This window comes from Rousettus aegyptiacus, unplaced genomic scaffold (assembly GCF_014176215.1).
Source record: "Rousettus aegyptiacus isolate mRouAeg1 unplaced genomic scaffold, mRouAeg1.p scaffold_m13_p_15, whole genome shotgun sequence".
NCBI lineage: Eukaryota > Metazoa > Chordata > Mammalia > Chiroptera > Pteropodidae > Rousettus > Rousettus aegyptiacus.
The window spans coordinates 1,275,633-1,296,368 of NW_023416290.1; the positions used below are offsets into that span (position 1 = coordinate 1,275,633).

General features: G+C 45.6%; 1 protein-coding gene and 1 long non-coding RNA gene across 18 annotated transcripts in view; one reads left to right on the forward strand and one right to left on the reverse strand.

Annotated features, from left to right (window-relative positions):
* The window catches only part of WWP1 (WW domain containing E3 ubiquitin protein ligase 1), a 63,482-nt gene extending 51,893 nt beyond the window's left edge, over nt 1-11,589 (reverse strand). For 6 of the 17 annotated variants that reach the window (XM_036232764.1, XM_036232763.1, XM_036232750.1 and 3 more), the window contains exon 1: nt 1,860-10,019. The gene's annotated coding sequence lies outside the window, so the exon portion shown is untranslated. The other 11 variants (XM_036232758.1, XM_036232751.1, XM_036232757.1 and 8 more) reach the window with 9 other exon arrangements.
* On the forward strand, nt 11,093-19,586 carry LOC107514928. Its single transcript, XR_004954558.1, has 3 exons — nt 11,093-11,464; nt 13,688-15,875; nt 17,604-19,586. It is a non-coding gene; the product is annotated as an uncharacterized LOC107514928 (long non-coding RNA).
* Nucleotides 19,587-20,736: the final 1,150 nt, after the last annotated feature.

Here is a 20,736-nt window from a genome sequence, read left to right on the forward strand (position 1 = left end):
GTAACACTGTCCTAGACAAAAGCAGCCTGCCTTGCTAAATGGCTGGCAAGAATGTCCAAAGTCCCTGCGTCTGGGAAGTCTTGGTAAATAAGGAACGGAGCACAGAACACATTGAGATTTTCCAGCTTAGAATTACTTAAGTTACCACAAATTTCATGAAAATATGAAATAGCAGCAATCATCCATAATCGTACCAACTCAGTTTTTTCATTTTTATACCATTATTTTCTTCCAATACATTTTATTTACAAAGTTGCAACCCTCGTACACAAATAATTTTATTATCTACTCCCTAACCTCCATTTACAGTAAGAATGTCCAATTACAAACTTGACTGATCCCTCGGCCAACATCAGAACAATTTATGTTTATAGTTGTGAAAACATAACTTTGGCAACATTATTCTATAAGGCCACAAGATGGTGCTGTTGCTCCGTAAAATACACCTTTAAAAATATAATACGTTATATCAACTTTCCAAAAAAATAAACGTTTTCCTTCATTGCAAGTAAGGGTTATCAAAAATGTTTGGACGTTACTGGAAAATCTGAGTGAGGAAAAAACATTCATTAAATTTAACAACAACTATTCAAATTTTAAAGCTAAACACTTACGATCCTAAAAACAAAAACACAGGCCTTTGGCACTAGTACTGTCTTTTATCACACTAATCTTTCCTTCTCTGCCTGCACCACCCCCTTCCTCCTCAGGTCATAGAAATGAAATATATTTTTACTTAGCACGCACAAACTTTATTCTCCATAATTATTCTTAATTTAGGGGGAGGATTGCTTTTTTCAGTTTTAAAAGAATTGATACTAAAATTTATTTATGTCGGGTGCGCCAAAATGGTATCACTAATGAGAATTGAATAATCTTTAATTTGCTATAAGTTGCTCAATTTCTTATAATATTCAGCATTATGTTTACAATGGCAAAATATCAAAACTTTTCAAGCAAAAATCTTTGCATTTGATAATTTTTCCACATGCCTTAGTGATTATCAGTAGAAACAGATTTCCCACTCCTTCGCTGCATGTCAATTAAGAAAATAAAATTCAAATAACAATGAGCATCTTAAAACTTAAGTTACTATATAAATAGATCTGGGACCAACTGCACTTCCATGGTGTCTAAGTGACACGGAAAGACTGGCCAGTTTAAACCTGGAATCTGAATCAGGTTTGATTCCAAAAATAGCACGAGGATCAGTGACCACTTACTGGGCTATTATTTGCCATCGCCTTACCAAAAAAAACACCTTTAGTGTTAACGATCACCCTTCAGAGTCTTTATTATTCTTACTAACAAATGAGGAAAATTAGGTTTCAGGAACTGAAAATGCCCAGGGCCACATAGGTAGTGAAAGTCAGGATTTTAAACCCAGATTTCTTGGGCTTACAGCCAATGCTTTTTTACTGCATATACACTGTAAAAACAGAACATAAATTAAGAAATGCTGAGCTAAACCCATGCCTTAAAACTAGCAGTCGGCCACATCAATCAGATGCTACTATTCTCTTATTTTTTTACTTAAAGATTCAGAGTCAGATGATTTTGTCGGGCTTTTAAGCTAGTCACTGAAAATGCTTTTTCTTAGGCTGAGAAAGAACAAGTCATCTTAAAATACGTGTACAGGTGCGAGCACATCAGCGCCGAAGACGAGGCGAGCAGTCGGGGCTGATGCGCAAAGCATTGCCGTGTGTTCTGGGAAAAACATCCACGGCAACATAAGATTCTTCCCTTGCGAAGATCAAACTGCACATAATTATATTATCACCACCTCGCATTTCAAAATGAACATTTCCATAAATAATTGGTCATTTGTTTCAAAGTATGGCATTTCAATACTGGCTTACCAGACTTTTTCCCTCGAATCCAAAAATTTCAAACGTTTGGTATTCTTCAGATACACAGGATTTGCCGTCTCATGAAGCAACAGAAAGCAGAGACACGAAAGCCTAGAGCTGAGGCTGAGAGACACCTTCCCAGGGACACAAAGCTTCGTAACATCAGACCCGCTGGTGAGGCTGGTGGCCCTCTGCACTGGCCACCAGGGGAGTGCGAAGTTCACCCCAAACACTTCCTGACTGTTTCCGAATACGTTAAGGATTCCAATTGACCAGCATCCGAGCAGCCCAGTAGCCGTGGAGGTCTGCTAGCTCTTCAAATCCAAAGTGCTAATTAATTTTGACTATGAGAAGAGTCTGTTTGGGTGATGTGATACAGAGCAGCTTTCAGAGCGGACCTAGTTTGGTCCAAACTTCAGTTGTATTATCTGTGTGTCTGTCACCTCTGTTTTCTTGTCTGTGAAATGCAGAGGAGAAGGGGAAAGAAGTCTTAACACCAGCCCCAGGAAACTAGAATTGTGTCTCGGCCCTGGACCCCAGAAGGTGCCCATCTTCCCAGCGCCACTGCCACCTCGGCTACACTCTCAATTATCTGAGGCAAAGAAACTCCACTATCTTCCCCCAATAAAACAGAGAACGGTAGGTTAAGAAAGGAACTTCTGTCACAAGGCCGTGCTGCGAACCCCCACATCTGCAGCAAGATCAGATCAAAATTACATGTAGGCACCTGAGAGGAATATATTACTGCTAAAGTTTTTGTTATAAATATACAACTTCAAGCTATTTTAAAGCTACTCAAGTAACAAAGCCTTAACTATTAACACATACTCCTCCGAAGAATTTAAAAGCATGCTTCTATGTATAAGCTTTCGCCAGGTATCTTTACTCTTAGAGGAAAATATTAGAATCCAAAATACACAAAAACTTCCCTAAATAACACAATCAATTAAACAGCTAAGATTTTACTCTTAGAATAATGCGATTCTTCTCAAGTATAAAAATACAGTAGAAATACAGGAACACAATCTTTTATCCACAAATCCAAAACCCAAAAAACTTAGTTCCTCCATAACTTCATTTAGTGACAAAACCTGAACTGACCTGAGTTCATTTAGCAGCAAAATGTGGCTATTTTCTGCCCTTATTTACTCACACTTAAGCACTTGCCAAAGGAAATACAGGATGCCACCCTGGACTTCGCTCGGGTTTATATAACACAGTATATGGAGCATATCACCTTTCTAACACTAAAAAAATTAATTCTGAAATACATCTAACATCAATGACAAGGTTTTATGAATTCATCCTAGTGAATATTTACTGAATACTAAATGCCAGGCTTAAACCACACAATAGGTCTCTGAATTATTATTACCACTTTACATATGAATGCATTTAAATATAAAACTAGAGCTTAATCTAAAATTAACTTGAGCGGGTTCACTCCACCAATAAATGAGTGCCAGAACTCAAATCAAGGTCTGTCTTACCTGAAGGCCTAAGCTCTGAAATAGCCAAAACTTTAAGGGAAAATTAATCACAAAGAAAAGCTTAAAACAAGTTATTAACAAAACGTTTAACCTAGGAACATGAAATTCCTGAGTACAGTGTGTACTTTCTAGTCTGCGAAGTCACATTTAAATGTCAACACCATATTTCACAACTCACAGGACAAAAAGATGATCTTATTGTTTTTCTCCCAAAACTACTTACTGGCCACAGTCAGTGAAAACAAACAATAGGCTCCTCAAACAAATGCCAACTAATCTTTTCTACTCAAATTTAGACAGACTCATGGGTTTGGCGTGTTTTTTACCACAAAATGTACTAACATGATAAAAATGTTTGCTATAAACATAGGTTAAGTTTTTCCAGTAACAGCCCCAATTTACAGATCTGTCACTCCAATGACAGATATGGTCATAAGACTGACGGTTTAAGAGACACGGACTGTCGCCACCACTGCCCTAAGCAAAAGTTACAGAAAATAAGTTTCAAGTTTTGGGTTTTATTATTACTAATTGATTTAAAATTTGAATCTTCTCTCATGATTGATTCCCAGGTCAGTGCCCTCACGCTAAGCAATGGCTTTCCCCCACAGGAGAAAGATGGTGGCCCCCAACCAACCTGCTTTCCACGCAGAAGCACAAACTCCGTTAGACACACTTCAGACAGAATCTTTATTTTTGAGTAGCTTATATTAGCAAAGCGAAAAGCAATCAGATTATCTGCTAATCACAACATCTAACTTAACTGTTTCAGTAGTTTTTTGGTTTTTTTTAAAGAAATGTCGTCATTCTTTTGCAGGCATACAGGGAATTTTTTGAACAAGGCGCCTGACAGACAGGCCTCTTGCAGGGTCACTCTTGCCTGCTCCTTACTGTAATCACCCAGTATCAGGTTTCCAGTTTCTCTGGATCAAGTCCTTGGCAATTATCTTAAGCCTCTTTAAACATCTGAAAGGTTCAGATGTTAAGCTCTTTGTGTATTCATGTTATGTATATGTGCTTCATGAACTGTAGCTCAGGAAATGGTCTAAGAACCCCACTGGGGAACACCAGAACCCCCAATTAGACTGTTTCCACCAGCAGCGCTCAAACTAATGTGTATCTGAGCTTTTTGTTAAACATGAAAATTCCCGAGTTCGACTGTCAAGGACCACACCACAGATCACAAAGGGTATTCGCTAATCCACACGATTAACGAACGTCCCAGAGACTGTGCTGACAAACACTGGTGTGCACTGTGCTGCATCTCCTGCTGGCGTTCACAGTGTCTCCTTCACAGCCAAAGCAGCACCGCTCGGCCGTGTCGAGTCACTGTCTTTCTCAGATTCATTTGAGCAACTTACTGTTTAAGTTAAGAGGTGAGATTTGATATGCAGCTCTGCTCACGCCAAAACGACTGTCCTTGGGAAATGAGCAGCTCACGGAACAGTGGACTTATTTATATTTTCAACTTATGAATATGAAATTATGAGCAATAAGAACGGTTGACAGATGCTTATGTCCCAAAGACCACACTTGCTATTTTACTTCAATTAATCCTTTAAAAAATGCAATAAGAAAGATATTGCTTACATTTTACCAAAGACAAAGCTGAGGCAACACTGTACTGACAGACTTTATACCCACCACTCTAAACCCATATGCCAGCATGCCTTTAATTCTTAAGCTGTAACAGAATCCTTTAGTTTACTTGCTTTTAAGGTGAAGTGTGTCTCAATGTATACAGAGCAGGTTCACTTAACTATCCTCCTCCTCTCCCTAACCGAGCACATACAAACAGCAGGACATGTTGGCAAGCTGGGGCCCACACGTGGCCATAGTATCCCGCTTCGAGTCACGACTCAATAGTTTGCTTCCACTCACCCTATTTAATCATAATTATGGGTACAATGAGCACCTATCAAAAGAACCCATTTTTCTCAGTTAAATAAAAGCTATCACACCTACAACCCTGCCAATGCTAGTGCGTTTTTAAACTACCCGAGTAACTGAGAGGGGGAGAGCCACCGAGAAGCACCGTGACGGGACTGTCCCCTGCTTTGTGTCCTCGCCTGCCCTACTTGAGTAAGTCATGTTTCTCAACACATTCAATCACTGAACTCCTCACAATGGCCAATGCACTATTTTCAGAAATTTGCAGAGATTTGTACTGGGGTGCAGAGGCCCGTTTTTGAGTGTACATGAAACATTTCAAAAGTGTTCCGAAGTTACAGCTAAATTCTTTAAAATGAGACCTGTCAATTCATCACTCCCCCTAGAAGCTATCACGTCATAACGAAGAAACGCCCGTTGTCCTCATTCCAGCTAGCTGCCACAGAACTCAGTTTGAACTAAAAAACAAAATGAAGAGAACTACTGAGAGCTAAATAAAGCGACAGGAGATAAAGACAAGCGATGAAGGTAAAGTGAGAAAAATCCAGCTAGCAATCGAGAAACCTGCCTGTTCCTGGATGGGACGAGCTTCCCCTTATTCCTGACATTTCCCTAAGGAGGGCCCAGACTCGGAGCAGTAGAGGTACCAGGCGGCTGACGTCTCAGCTTCCCAGTTTCCCAGAAGCCCCGTTTTGGTGTGATGCTCAGCTGTCAGGCTCCGGGGTTCACACACTTCTCCAGTCCCTTTCCCTTGAATCCAGGCCGGATCTGTGACTCGTCTTAACCAAAGGAACATGGCAAAAATGATGCTATGCTGTTCCAAGCCTATGGCTTAAGGAGGCCTGGCTGCTCTGCCCTTGCCCTCTTGGGAGCCCTCAGCCACCGTGCAAGGCTGGCAGTACTGGAAAGGCCATTGGGAGAGCAAGTGGACTGCGTACAAGCAAGACTACGGTACAAGAAAGAGAGATCCACCGACCTGAACACATCAATTAGAGGGACTACCAAGACTGCTCATATGACTCCAGCCTCGGACAGCAAAACTATGAGCAAAAAAAAAGGTATCTTAAGTCACTTAGTTTTAGGGTTGTTACAAAGCAATAATCAAAACAATGCTTACCTGGTTCGTGTTTCTGCGTAACTATTTTGAAACCCAGAGAAAAAGAGGGGCAGAATTACAGGCCGACCTTATACTGAGCTTCACTTTACTGAGCTTCACAGCTGTGTTTCTTTACAAATTGAAGGCAAGACCCTCCACCAGCAAAAAGATTACAACGCACTTTACTGCGGTAGTCTGCAAGCAAACCCACAATGTCTCCAAGGTGTGCCTGTGACTCCCGACTGTCACAGAAGATGAGGGCCATGCCCTCTCGGGGTGGGCTCCCTGCGCGTCCTCTGGCCGCCGCGCCCCAGCCCCTCACACAGGCCTGCATGCAGTGGCCACGCCACGTGTGCTGCGAACCAGGAGCAGGGCTAAGGAATGCTGAGACAAACACCGGCCTTCTTCATAAATTAGGAACTATCTGACATAGAGGTTTACATAATTTGCTCCCCCAAAAGTTGTTTAAACATGAATTTGGAGTGTATACTAAACTTTTTCACTGCTAATTTTTTTTTTAAATGATAAAGTGTTTCATGTAATGGTAAAAAATCATGAAACATCATGATATACTTTTGGAAATAGATCTGATTTATTTTCTCCAACAATACAAATTTTCATAGAGTAGGCTTTTATAAAAGAACAAACTTCATCTGCAAGAGTATCTGAATGAAAAACTAAGTTTTCAAAAGGAAACACCTACCTTTCACTGATGTACTTTTTCAAATGAGAAATCAACTTTCGCTTTTTCCTTGACAGAATATTTTGATAGTTATGAGTTTCACAGTTGCCGACCAAAAGCCACTGCAATGAGGCTACCATTTCAAGACAAGTTCAGATCTACACAGCACAAGAGTGTTACAGGCTCCAGGCAGGTGCAGAGACCCCTCATGGACAGCCACAGCTACATTTCCACTGCGCAAGAGTCAGTGGGAAAAAGGAACTGGCCCAGGAACAAATACAGGTTACAGCTCTAGTACGATTTTAACCTCTGTCTAGCCATACGCCCTGGAACTTTTACCTTACTTTGGACCTCGGTGGCTTCACCTAGAAAGTAATGATTATCTCCTGACCTACTGCTCAGCTGTCATGAGAATCTAATGATAAAGTATACAGAGGCATTATGAAAAAATATAAATGCTTTCCTAATCAGACTCTCTTCTGAATGCCAGCAGACAGGAAAACCAACTACGTTAGACATTTTTCCTCCACTAACAGTAACTAGTTACTTCAAGATATATACACCACTTAAAGGCCAATTTATTGGTTTTTTCACTGCTTGTTGTAAGCATATATTTACAGGAAGAGTAAAAAAGATCCCAATATTTTTAATAATAATTGTGGAATCAAAGTTCCTAGAACTATAAAAGATAATAGTTTTCTTTGGTTCTCTACCAGGAAGATAATCTGTAAGTGCAGAAGTCAATTGTTTACTAATCAAATTATGCTTTAACCATACTAGGGAGAGTTGGCTACTTAATCCAATGAAAAAATTCACTGACTAGGCCCCAGCACTTCATTTATTTTGCAAAGTTTCAATTTTTATTTCATAAAGGCTTCCTGAATGGGGGAGAGGAGTATTCTTAAGTAGGGCATCCCTGAAAAAAGAATATAGAATAAAGTTCTTAAAGTTCCTTATTTCACTTACTTTACTCCTCCTCCTCCATCCAAATAAAGATACGAAGGAAATAAATAAATAAAAGAGTAGTCTGATCTTACTGTCTGCTCTCCATATATCCAAATCATTTCTCAGCCTCACCAGCTCTTCCACTCATGGAAAATGAGAAGGGTACAGAGAGGCCAATGAAAAATTAAGTCCCCAAAATCACAAAACTGGTTAACCGGAGGGGCCTTCCCAGGATCGTCTGGTCCTCACTGATGAGGCCACTTCAAGGCAGTAACTATATCCAATGATGATAAGTCAGCTGCATCCATTTTATACACGAGAGAAACCATCACTGTCATCAACTCCTGATTCTACTTTACCCACCTGCTAATTGAAATACTTAGGGCAAATCATTTACCTCTTGGGCTACTTCTGTAATATTATAGCAAAAAACATAAGTTAGTCAAAACTCACTGTAAACCACAAGTGTTAATAAAACACTGTCTCTGGGTGTATATATAGTATCTCTACAGTAGGGGCTCTTATCAGTAAATAGAAGTCCCCCCAGTAATTAAGAGGCACGTGCAGGCCAACCCACCAGCCCGTGGTTTCCACGGATGTGCTTCACGTGATCCATGGGTTCCTCTACAATTATAACCACAAAATGCAGGTGCACCTGGAAATTTTCTGGGCCAGATTTCTTTAATTTCGCCAAGGATTACTAATCCTCAAAAGATTGAAAACTGCTACAAGCACACATACATACGCACACGCCAAAGATAAAGCTTCCATGGATGCTGCCCAAAACAGTGCCACTATTCTCTCGCCCAACCTGGATCAGAATCTTTGTTATTTTTACTTTCTTCATTTTCTCTCTCATCATCAATTCTGTCTAATCCATTTCCTCCTCTTTTCTATTCCTATTGTTAATGCTATAGCTCAGCCACTCACACCTACAACTGCAGCAATCAAGAGGTCTTTCTACCTCCAGGTTCTCTCTACTTTAGTTCACACCACACACTACTGCCAGATTGATCCTCTGAAAACAAAGCTTTAATCGTTACATTCCCAACTCAAAAATCTGTAAGACCCCCACCACCTACTAAATCCAAGGTCGTTAGCCTGGCATTAAAAGCAATCATAATCCTGTTCAATTTTTACTTCAAGCTTTATCACCCTTGTTATTGGTACAAATACATTGTTCCATCCCTATGTGATTACTTGCCTCTCCCCAAATGCATGAAATCTGTGCTCTGTCCCTTCTCTCTTCCTGGATTACCATACCCAGCCAATGAGGAGCCTGTCATCATCAAAACAAAGATTTCAGAAGCCAGCTCTACAACTAACCCCCCTAACCTCACATTGCCAAACAAGATGTGAGCTCTAACCACCCCTGAATATGAATCCCGCACTTAACTATTAAAAGACGAATGAAGCATTTGTGTACAGTTCTGTCTGCCTAACTAGTCTGTGATGACAGAAACTGCTATCATTTTCATCTTGATATGGCCCAAGACACCCCGCAGAGTCATGCAGTAGATGCTTAATAACTGCGCAAAGTAGTAAAAGAAATTCCAGACTCCGTGAGGCGAACAGGCATGACATGCTGTCATGCCAGGCTTTCCAAAGTCCAGGTGGTAGGAAGAACTATTTGAACATGTTAATAAACTACATCTAAAATAGCTATTTCACATACTTTACACTTCTCAATCTGACTACCTCCCAACCCTTGCCATTAAGTTTTCAATTCAAAAAATATTAACTATGATAATTTCCAGTCAGGGCTAATTTACTAGGTTATATAGTTAAAAACATGCCATGTAAATAAAAGAATGCCTTTCTCTTTTTAAAGATGCATTCTGCCTGTTTAACACACAGATTTAGTGAAACATATAAACTGGATTTATACATAAGCGTGAACTCGTGAAAAACCTGTACACAACTGCTCACTAGGTACTTCAGGCGAGAACGCCCGAAGAGGGGAAGATAACTTTGAACATGACCCTTTTCCATTACTATTCCCAATGGTATTTTAAAGCAGAAACTTAAATCTTTTTTGCACATTAGGCTACACAAAAAGATACAAAACTTACCAAATAGAAAAAGAAAGCCACTCAAGCCTCTGTAAAATGTTATCTTGGAAGAGCAAGAAAGTGTCAAAATAATAGATACTGTTCTTTCTGGTCATGTAGGTTTCATGTAATCCCAAGCGCGAAGGACGCTGCACTCGAAATCCACGGAGTGGAGAAAGGACCGTGCGCTGCCTGACCCTATTTTAAAGAATGTAAAAGCAATGGGCAAACTACAGAAAAAAAATTTTAAAGGACGCGACAGGAGACGGTCCAAGTCACAGATGAGATAAGGACTAGTAGAAACTGCAAGGTCACGGGGACCAGCAGGTCAGCGAGGTGGAGGTGGGGTTTTGCCGCGAGCTGCAGTCAGCGCGCACCGCAGCCGCGGGTCCGGGGCGCGCGGCGGGGCGAGTGGCGGCCCGGGCAGGAAGTCCACCCGGCGGGTCGGGAGCGGTGTCAGGGAAGGGGGAGAAGGCGGCGAGGAGGCTGCACCGCCGCGGCCGCCCAGTCACCTCAACGCTCGGCGCCGCTCGGGTCTCATCGCCGGGGCCTGTGCCAGGGCGACTCGGGCGGACCCGCGACCCCGCCCCACACACGCCCGGGCCGATCCGGCAGCCCCGGAGGGACCCGCCCGGCGCCCCGCGCCCGGCCCCGCGCCCCCGCCCTCAGCCCGCGCGCCGCTCTCCTCACCGGCTGCCGCGGCCTCGCGGCGGCGCGTCGCCCGCGGCGGCGCCTCAGCCCTCGGCGCCCAGGACCGCCATCTCGCCGCAGGCGCGGCCCCGCCGCCCAGGACGCCCGCGGCTGTTCGGAACCGCCGGCCGACACCGGCCCGCCTGCACCCGCCGCGGCGCACGCCGCCCCCGCCGCCCCGCACCCCCTACCCGGGAGCGCGCCTCCCCGCCGGCCGACCCCGCGCTGCGCCGCGGCCCCCGAGCCGCGACTCCGGACCGGATCCGGCGTCCCGGAGCATGCGCAGCCAGGGCGCCGGCGACGCCTGTGGGAAAGTCCGCTCCTCCGGGTCTTCGGGCCGATCGCGGGACCGGAGAGCCGGCCAATGGGAGCGGGGGGCGGGGCCCGGCCTGGGGGCGGGGCCTGGGGCGGGGCCAGTCCGGGCGGGAGGTGCGTGCTGCTGACGTGCCCGGCTAGGGCGGACAGAGCTTCAGCTCAAGCGACGACCCGGGGCAGGGGCGGCTCTCTGTGGAACGCTTTGCGGCAAAGGTAGGCTGTTAGTGCACGCTCCTCCACCTGGCTGAGCGCTTGGGAGCCCACTGCAGCTGGCCGAGGACGCCCACTCCGTGGTGGTCGCCCACCTCTGCCCCGCCCCCGCGAGCACAGCGGTGACACCAGCACTAGGCCAGGACCTGGGTCAGAGCGCCTAGCCCACACCGCAGCCGGTCAGGACGGGCCTGTCGCCTCTCTTTGTGCATATGGAAGTCAGCGGTGACTACATTACTCACCAGGTGACCTTGTTAACAAAAAGCTGCAGCCACCAAGCCAGGGCCAACAGGAGTTCCCAGTCTGGGGTGCAAGGGGAAGGAGAGACTTTTCGGGGGAACAGTGTGCCCACTGGGCACGCGAGCCCTGGAGAAAAGGAAGGCGTGCTCCCCGGAGACAACAGGGAGGCTGCTTATATAGAGGAGGCTCCAACCCTAGTCCCTGATTGGTCCATTACTATGCAAATGAGGAATCCTAATTTGCACAATTTGATTGGTCCAAATTGCATTGTCTCGATTGGTCAGAATTTTGTGTTCTGATTGGTTGTTATGGACCTATTCCGATTGGTTAGTAAAGATGCAAATGATGGGATAGGGCAGGCCTCCATTTAATTTGTCAAAGTATAATACCAGGAGCTTCTTTATTTTACTATTTTTTTAATTAATTTTTTTCTTATGGTGCATTGGTTAATGAAATCTAGTAAGTTTCAACTGTACTTTTTAACAGTAAGGCATATGTGTGTTTACATTGTGTGTTCATCTCTCGTAGTTAGATTTCTTTCTGTCACTACATATTTGACCTCTTACCCCATCAACCTCCTTTTTACCCCCTCCTCCTACCCTCTAGTAACCACTAGTCTATTGCCCACGTCCACGAGTCCCTGTTTGTTTGTCCTGTTCGTTTGTTGCTTTTAGGTTTATATCCCACATATAAGCGATATAATGTGATTTTCAACTTTTTCTGTCTGGCTTATTTCACTTGGCATGATTATCTCGAGGTCCATCCATGTTGTCGCAAAAGGCAGCATTTCATCTCTTCTTATGGCTGTGTAATCGTCCATTGTATCTATGTACCACAGCTTCTTTAGCCAATCATCTGCCGTAGGACACTTCAGTCGCCTCCATGTATAAGGAGCTTCTTTATAACTTTAGAGACACAGTAAAAGGGACTTCTACAATTTCTTCTCAACTCCCTCACCCAAACCCCACAAAGTACCTATAGCCACACCCAAGTTGACTAGTTTTCCTTCTGTCTCCAGGCCGGGTGGCCCTGCTCCTCCCCAAAGCAACCCGTCACCGTCTGCTCTTCTGTGCCCCCCAACCTCCTTCTCGTTATATCTGTAACCTCACCTCTTCTATTGGCTACAACTCCTCAGCATAATCGCGTTTTAAGTCTTTTCTGTCTTAGACTGTCCCTTGACTTTAAAACCTCTTTTTCATTCTTTTCTTCTTCCATCGTTACTAAGCTTTTGAAAGAATTGTGTACCAGAAGCAACACTGACCCTCAGTGAATATTCGTAGGATTCAATAAACATCTCTCAACTGGGTGAATGCACATTCTTTTACTCTCCATTGTATCATTTCCACCCTCCTATGCCATACCTAGATGCCAGGCACACTGTATTCACAGTGATTATTCTAAAATGTGCATGTGAGCATGTCTCCCCACTGCTTAAAATCTCTCACTGGCCCAGCAGAGCTTTCAAGACAAAGGTCTTCATGAGCGTTAAGGCCTCTATGTTCAAATGCTCAGTCTCTCTTGTTATGAAAATGCTTCAGAGTCCTCTGACTGTGTTCGCCGATCTCTTTTTTACCAAGTACTGGGGCCTCTAACCCTTGCCTCACCTTTTCCTCACCGGTCCAGTTCCTTTAAAAATAAATTCAAGAACATGCTTACAAGTGCATATAGGCTTCCTTCCACTTCCTGCTCTACTCATTTTCATGTTTAGCTCTCCTGAGGCCTCAGTTTACTCCTCAGTTCAGCTCCATTCAGAAGCTCCTCGTATTCACCGAGGCCCCTAAGTGGACAGCCAATAGCGAACCAGCCTTTTATTCTCACGTATTTTTTGTTTGTTTCAAATGAAGAATATGATGAATAAATATCTTTTCATAAATTGTTGTTCATGTCCTTACTGTCTACGTTTAAATCATTGAAAAGTAAAGGAATGAATAATCTTGGCCTTTTGAAACATATTGGTAAGTTATCTTCTAGGAAACCTATGGTTAGATGTCACATTACCTGGGGTCAAAATGCAGCCCTGCCGCACAAGGCCACCTTCAGACATTCGTGGGCCCTGCATGCTTTCACTTTTGTGGGCCTCTTCCATAAAATAATATTAAAAATTACATTTATAACTGAATTGACATAAAGATGAACTTATTGATATTGTACATCAAAACGTTTTCTTCAACATTTTCTTGTTTTTCTTCTGATTTTAAATTTTGAACATTTTTATGGGCCCCTAAAAGTATGGAGGCAATGATCTGAAACAACTTCCGATGAAAGTCAAAGAAGAAAGTGCCAAAGCAGAACTGCATTAGAACATCCAGACAAAAATCATCATGACTGCAGAAGAAATCCACACCTTTAACATAGACAATGAAGACAAAAATTGTTACAGATTTTGTTTCGCTTGGTTCAGTCATCCGTTAAAATGGAGACTGCAGCCAAGAAATCATGAGAAGGCTGAGACTCAGAAGGGCAGCAATAGAAGAATTAAGAGAGATCACCAAGACCGAAGATGTGTCATTAGAGACCGAGGCTAAGATCATTTAAACCCTCCCATTCCCAGGTCCTATGATGGGATGTGGATGTCAGACAGTGAAGAAGGCCAATAAGGAAACAGCATTCACCCAAAATACGGTGTTGGAGGAGAACTCTGAAGACACCCTGGACAGCCAGGAGGACAAACAAGTGGGTCCGAGAGCGAATCAAGCCAGAAACATCACTGGAGGCACACACGGCAACACCGAAGCTGTCCTACGTCAGGCCCATCAGGAGAGGGTAGTGTTCTTTGGAAAGGACAATAATTCTGAGGAAAATAGAAGGCAGAAGGGAAAGAGGAAGACCAAATATGAGAGGGACCGTCCTCATAACAAAAGCCATAGGCAGGAGTCTCCAGGGCAGGGCTGTTGGGGGTAGGACATTGTGCACATTACAGGGTCACCAGAGTCAAAGCCAACTCAGTAGCATGTAACACACGCAGAAGTACGGTAACCTGAGGTACTGTGCCCACCGTGACAGTTGGGTCGGTCAAGCCTGTTGCTAGAAGGTTTGGCCAAGTTCCTTAATCTGGCTGTGCCTCAACCAGGAGACTGATGTAATGCTACCATATGATGTCGCCGTAAAAAGCAAATGAGTTTCTACAAATAAAATGCCTAGAATTGCATGGCGCATGATAAATTGCTGTTGCATCATTATTATCACATTCCCATAGCGCCATGTGCGAGTATGTAATTGTCTTTCTTCACTGTGCCAAAGCCGTTGAACAAACTCAAGAGTCTGGAGGTTTTCTAGAAATGAATGATAGAGATTCATCCCAGGACCTTGGAGTCTGAACACTGGAAGTTGAGCTAGGCAAAAACCCAGAGGTGTTTGGGAGAAGGAAGAAAGGCTAAAAGCACTTGGTAAAAAGCACGTTCTTGAGAATTATCAGTCCTGCATTCTCAAGCCTGGGACTGGTCCAGAATAGTTATCAGTCGGGTAGCAGGCAGGATGATGGATGCCAGGTGGTCCAGGAGATAGGTCCCAGGAGGCCTGGTCATCTCCCAGTGGTCTGGATGATGGAGGTCTGGTGGAAGTATACGTGAATTCTTCAGGAGGTAATCAGGTAGCCTGATCCATGGGTCCCTCAAAGTAATTAGAGTGCTACCTGGAGGTCCAGATGTCTATCCAGGCTTTGACGCAGGAGTTGAAAGTTCAAAAAGTGTAAGTTGCCAGGCTGGTTAGAACAAGAATGGTGTTTTGTTGTGCCTCAGCCTTCGTAATGTTCATACTCTCAGGAGTTTGCTTCAAGTGACTCCACTGCGTACATTCCCTGTCTTCAGTCTTTCCTCGAAATCATCCTGGTGTATTTTCGTGTGTGCGAAAATGGAATTCTACTGTTGGTTCATCATTCATTTCCTTACTGGGGTATTCACGGAAAGGTAATTTACATATAACACAGCAATCGACCCTGCATAAAACCCGCTGTTATTCTTTGCTTCATGAGACCTTTCCTATCCCGAGATCATGTCATTTATCTGCCTTATTTTTTTCTACTCGCTTGATAATTTCACTTTTCCATTATATAATTTAACCCTTTTGGGGCAGCCTCCATTCTGTGGGGCCCGGCATATGAATTAATTTTATCATTACTAACATTTAATAAAAGGATCAACGATGGTGTTCGACTTGACACGGTGTCACACGGAAGCGAGGGGGGAGGAATTACATTCCCCAGATCAAAGGACACTTCCTCCCATTCCTGCCTTGTGAGGCTTTGCAGGTTAACTGGGCTAAGTTTTAACTGAACTAACCATGAAGTGGACGAGTGACTTAAAAAATTCCCACAAGGAAATAACAGGTAAAACCATTAACATGGGCACAACTGAACAAAAGAGAAAGACGTAGCCATGACACTTGTCCCTGTGAGCAAGCTTTTTGACAACCACATGGGTAAGCGAGGTCTAATAAGATCTGACAGTCTCCTCCCCAGGTTTAAAGTTCTGATGAAGCTGTTCGAAATGTGAGTTTTCTGTGTCGTGACCATTAACAAAGAACCTCATCTGCGTGTTTTGTGTCTTGAGAGGAGCCCGTGACTAGCACGGTGCTCAAAGCTATGCCAGGCCCCACAGATGCTGACCAGGGACTTCTTGTTTCTTTTCAGGCAGCCCCATACCCCTTCTCTGCGCCCCTCTATCTACCTGCATTTCATTCTTCCTTACGCAGCCAGACTTCTTCAGGGTCCTTGTTTCTATTCTTGAGTCACTTCAGCTGAACGGAGCCTCTGCCAGGCTCTGGACCCACTTCGGGTCAGACCCGACCTGATGTTACAGCTCCAGTACTCACTACTGCTCAGCAAGTCAAACTCTTTCCTCTCTTAGTTCGAATTCTCGTGCACATAAATATACCTGTTAAATGGTTGATATTTTGGGGGTGCTGAGTTCCTCTCTGCCAACTAACAGGCCGAGAGTTTAGATATCTTATTCAGGACCTTTACCACCAAGAGTTCAAAACATAGCATCTTAGCCTCGGTTGGCAAAACATTCCAGATAGTGTGGATTTAAAAGGCATTTGCCGGAGCTTCTGTGAGAACGGGCAAGCCGGCAGAAGTCCCGGCTCTGGCGCAGGGGAAGCACAGGCCTGGCCCAGTCGGCATGTCGTCACCGTGGGGCGTGCGAGCAGGGTGTTCCATCTCAGTCGCAAGGAGATGGAGTTAGGCCGGGAGAGCTGGACAAGCTCGCCTTGTCGCAGGAAGCGAGCGGGGAGTCCAGTTAGGGCAGTAGGGACCGGAGGAGAGCGAGGCTCAAGGGCAAACGGAATCTGATATCGGCATGCGAAGGCGGTCAAGAAAAGCACACAGCGGGCCGCAGACCAGGGCATGCTTGCGCAGAGCAGTTATTTTAGTCAAGCAACGTCTGCTGAAAGGCTGTAATTGCAGGGCAGCTCGGAGCTATCGGATGCCAGTCCTGCTTCTGGGCATAAACAGCCGCTTGTGGCCAAGGCGGGGCTGGGACAGAGCTGCTGTCCAATGGGGACCGCGGTGCCTTCGTCTCTGCAGACCTAGCATTTAAATAGTCCATGATCCCAGAGGGCTTCCAACAGGTCAGACCCCACTGGAGCCAACCTGGCGCCACGGAGGGATTTCCTTGTGCTGAGTGTCAAGGTCACGCACTATCACACAAGTTTGGTTTCTTCGTGATACTTATTGCCATCTGAAAAATCATACTTATTGTTTATTTGCTTCTTGTTTTTCTCTCCCCAGTAAATGTAAATCCCTCAGAGCAGAGACTTTAATCTGATTTTCCCCCTATTGCTGTGTTTTAGCGTATTGAACAAAGTTTGTTTCTTAGTATGTTTTCAGTAAATACTTACCGAATATGCAGGCAAAGTCCATGCACTCAGGGCCATGGTCATGAGCCAAAGGCCTGGACAACAAGTCCAAGTCCTGGAGTCCCTGACAGTGCTTGATTAAAATGTCTGAGTTCAAACATCCCTTGGAAACTCACCTGGTGTCAGGAGCTGTCACCGACCTCGCGCCCCATCCACGTCCACGTCCTGTCCTCAACTCCGATTTGCAAATGTTCTAAAAAGATAAAGCGTGACTGTGCCCTTCTGGGGAGAAGAATATGTTTCTACTGTTTCCGCTGACAAGCCCTGAGCCACCAATGTTCTCTCCTTCAGCCCGCCTCCGGGATGCCGCCCCAGCAGCTGCACCCTCCTCCACCCCGTTCTCACAGGTAATAAAACATCTTTCACCGGGGAAGCGTAAGTGAGCAGAGTTTCAGAAAATAGCTGAAACCTCTCCATGTACTTTGTTTTTGAACAGCAGCTGCATGGCTCAATATGTGTGTGGCACTTGTTTACTAATTAACAGGCAGCCTCCCACGGGGGCACCTCCCTGCCTCTCGCTCTTTCCTCTTCCATTCTTAGGAAATGGTTTGAATGAATAGAAACTTGGCTCGACGCTCACAGAGCGTGAGCACTGCCATTCTCGAAATACATATTTCTTCAGACGGTGTAATCAGAGCGAAAATAGCATTCTGTTAACGAAAGCCAGTTTTCGTAGACGCGACGAGGCTGTCTACTTTCTATGATGACTGTACACACAATGTGTTTCTTTGAAAGCAGCAAGTTAGGGTGAATTTTATTAAGATGCAGAATGAAATAATCAGCTGTAAAATCCAGTAATGATATTTGCATTAGAGTTAAGTCAATCGACAGGTATGTGTTGGTGAGATGGCCGTATGTTCATTTTAAAAAGCAAGTGAACTGTCAAAAGGAATTCGTGGGAAGGATTACCTTTAGCAGAAGTGCTCGCTCAAGGATTCAGAGAGCAGGTAGGATAGAGGATTCGGAGATTAGGTAACAGGAAATTATAGTGGGGCCCTCTTCTGGTCAGTTCTGGGGAACATGGGGAGATACAGCTGATTCAAGTGTCGTCAGTGACTGAAACTTGGAAAGATGACAGTCTGAGCTGGGAAAATTCCTTTGTAATTTAAGGTTCTTTAAGAATTGTCACGTCATAAACTTTTCTTATCTTTTCTCCTGGAGATGTGCTTCCTTCCCGTGACGTTTCAGAGCGGTTTAACTAACTGCAGCAACATTCAGTAGCTTAAAACAACCATGTTATTATGGCCTCGGGGTCTGTGGGTCCGGAACAGGGACGGTGCTCAGTGGGAAGGGCTTGTCATGACATCCGGAGCTTCGTGAAAAGAGACTGGAAAGCTGAGGTTGGCCCTGCGGCCAAAGCTGGAATCTCCTGCAGACCAGGCCCCTCTCCTGTCTGTAGCTGATGCTGGCTTTGGGCTGGGACTTCAGCTGGCAGTGGTGGCCAGAGCGCCTATCACGGCTGCTCCGCGTGGCCTCCGATGGCGACAGCTGCAGGGTGGACTTCTATTTCGGTGGCTCAGCGCTCCAGATGGAGCGTCTTGGCCGCCAAAGCGGAGAGGAACTGGACTGCCTTTTCCGCCGTCGCCTCAGAAGTCACACCCTGTTCTTTTGCTCGTAAGAGAGTCGCAAACCGCAAACCCGACGACCAGGCCCTCGCTCCTCGCACCAGGGACGCCACCCCAGCCGGTGAACCTCCACCGCCACTGCGGCGAGATCGCGAGGTGCTTCTTCGCGGTGGCCCCGCGTGAGCTGCGTCCTGCGCCCTCGAGGGTCCTCCTCGCACCTCCCCTTCGGCGTGACGACACCATTCCGCCTTGGCTCTGTTCGTGGCCCTCACCGTTTCCCCCTTTCATGTCCCATGTGACCGTGCCCCCCGTTTCCTCTCAGACCGCGCCTCCAGAGTCGGCGTCCCTCAGGCCTCGGGCATCTCGTCCTCTACCCCCTGCCTCAGGAGTGGGCTCCACGGGTTCACTGCCACCCCCCGCACCAGCGCAGAGCCCCTTGACTTAAAACTGGGTATTGAGCCCAAGTTCATACTTCCGGCTGCTGATTTAACATCCGCTGCGGTCCTCCAGGCATCGCTAACGCTGCGCATCAAAACCTGAACTCGCCGGCCCCTGCCCGCACCCCAAATCTGCTTCCTGTGTTCAGTCCCCGCCATGAGACCCCGCCCAGATGCCGGACAGAGACCTGGAATTCCCTATTTCGTTCCCTTCTTTCCTCGTCTGCATGTACCCGTGGGGCGGCCGGTCCTGTTTCTTCTCTCTTCCTCGGATGGACGACAGCGTGGTGACCCGCTGCCCCTGCTGCCTCTCGGGGACACGCTCCAGCTTTGGTTCGCCAGGAACAGGCGCGGAGCCGCGGCGCCTCCCCTGCCTCCCCGCCACCCCGACCCCCCGCCTCCCCGCCACCCCGACCCCCCGCCTCCCCGCCACCCCCCCCCCCCCGCCTCCCCGCCACCCCCACCCCCCGCCCCCCCCCCGACCCCCCCCCCCCGCCTCCCTGCCACCCCGACCCCCCCCCCCGCCTCCCCGCCACCCCCACCCCCCGCCTCCCCGCCACCCCCCCCCCCGTCTCCCCGCCACCCCCACCTCCTACCCGCCCCAAAAGTCCTTCAAGATCCAAAAGAACGCACATCTAATTAGGGGCTGCAGAATCGGAGACTAGCTGTGGAGATATTTTGGGGTAGGGAAGAAGGCTTGCTTTTCTCAAATTATACCTCACAAGTGTCTGCCGACTTTTTGTTTCCAAGCTTTATAGTTTAGTGCTGGATTCTCAAAGCGCTAAATCAAAGGACAGCATAATAGTGGATTTGTGTTTCTCCTGGCAGACTTTAAGGAGAATTAAGTTCCCCATCCCTTCACTGGCCTGAAATGATAGCGTTTGGTGTTGATCTTTTCCTACTGTAACTAACAATAGATCCGAAGATATGACTTGTGTTTTGTATCATTGGCGGTTCCTTGCCTTAAGATGCAGCTCATGAAACAGACGGATGCTTGTGTAAACGATTTGCTCTGTTATGTAGGCCAGTAGACCTGGGGTAGCATAGCTCACTGCCACCATTCCAAAAGAGGGCACTGCCTAATCGGTCTACTTCTTCCTGTTAATTTTGGGGCCAATATCCTTTAAAAAATAACCTATAATATGTCTTTGAAAATCATTCTTAGCTAACAACTTAATATTGGCTCATTTTTCCTTATTAACTCATCTGTCGTTTCCTGGATCTCTATGGGAAGATAGATAAAAATGTATCTAGATTTTTATAGATGGCATTTTTTTTAAAAATGTGTTTATTTTATTGGCCAGAAAGCCTTAATTTCTGCTTAACTTTAATTCCAATAATCCAGTCTCAACAGATACATTTTAATGTATGGTTTTCTCCTTTTTTTTTTCTGGAGGAATTCTTATTATAATTAACTTGAAT